The sequence below is a fragment of the Mus caroli genome, chromosome 1 (genome assembly GCF_900094665.2).
Source record: "Mus caroli chromosome 1, CAROLI_EIJ_v1.1, whole genome shotgun sequence".
Taxonomy (NCBI): Eukaryota; Metazoa; Chordata; class Mammalia; order Rodentia; family Muridae; genus Mus; species Mus caroli.
The window spans coordinates 113,055,950-113,057,534 of record NC_034570.1 but is presented as its reverse complement, the minus strand read 5'-3'; positions in this window follow the sequence as shown (position 1 = coordinate 113,057,534).

The following is a 1,585-nucleotide window of genomic DNA, read 5'->3' as shown; positions in this document are numbered from 1 at the left end:
GAATGATGGATTCTCAGCTCCCTTCTCCTTTGCATGCAATCTAAAATCCCAGCCTGTAAAATCCAGCCTCCCACATTTAGAGTGGGTTTTTCTCATCTCAATGAACCTAACACCTGGGAGATCATCCAAAGATAAGGTCAGAGGCTTGCCACCTGAGAGATTCTACGTCCTTTCTACAGCAAAGTGTGAGCACAGTGTGCCCTTGAAAATATCTTCTTAGAGGTCCTGTCTTGACCTTTCATCCTAAAACTGACCCTCATTTAGATATTGTCCTTTTGTCGGAACATTCAAAGAAATGGGGAAGATAGTCGCATTCTTCAGACTTTGCTTTACAACGAAGAAAGCAAGGTCTTGAGATGAGGAAGACCCCAGGAAAGGTCACATCTGTTGTCCCCTAGTCCACAACATTTTTGTTTTATTCCACTCAGGTGTCAACTTAAGCATCATGCGTCCAGGTGGCCCACCCTGGGCAGATTGGCACTAGGTACACATTGATTTATGCATGAAGTTAGCCTGTGTTTAGAAAGTCCGGAAGCTTCCCCAGCTTTTTAAAAGAATGTATTCTCATTCTTCACAGCTTTCCTAATGCATTACTTGGTCTGTCCGACTCTCCAGCAAGCCCGTAAGTGTTTCTGCGCGATGCAGAGTGTGTCAGAAACGGCTGGTAGAGAAGTTAATGCTGGTTTCTTTGTGGGGTGTGCCTGTGTAGTGATTTCCCAGAGAACTTCCCTAAGCATTGTTTCATTGAAACACTCAGAGAGGCAGGAGGGAGGTGGTCCTTACGTTCTGGCTCTGTAGCTGGAGAAAACCAGCTTGCAGATGACACGGTGAAGTGGAGTTTATTGTCTTACTACTTTGCTAGGTCAGAACTAGAATGCTTACCATGCAACAGGACTGGGATTCCCTGTGAGGTCACTCCTAGATTTTCCAGTATACATTCCTTGGAGGTAGCTGGCACTATCATCTCATGAGTGCTGTGGAGATTACTATGAGATACAGTTGCTGAGTTCTTATACATACATTGTCTAATGGAAGCTTCCCCCAGACCCTGTCATGGATGTACTATTTATTTTTTATTGATGGAACAAACTACGAGGCTCAAAATAGTCTAGTAGTTTATCCAGAGACAAACTGGTACAGAGCAAATTGCTGTTGAATTGAACCTCACTCCCCACCCCCAGAGCCCTGTAAGCTTTGGCCTTTTACATTTCTTGTTCTAGTTTTCTCACTAAACATGAAAAACATTAGGGGTGCTAGCACATGAATCATTAGAAAACGCACACCTGGGAGGTAGTAACTGCTGACTTATTGGTTTGTCTTTGTTGTTTATTTTGTTTTCAGACAGGGTTTCATGTATTCCATGTTGGCCCTCAAACTAACTATATAGTTGAAGAGGGCATTGAACCTCCAGTCTTCCTGCTTCTACCCACTCAGTGTTGGAAGTATCAGTATGTACCACCACACTCAGTTTATGTGGCATCGGGGATTGAACCCTGAATTTCATGCATGCTAGGCTAGCACTATCTACTGGGCTGCTTGCTCAGCCTTCTGATGACATACTGGATTGAACTTGTCTACTTTGTTT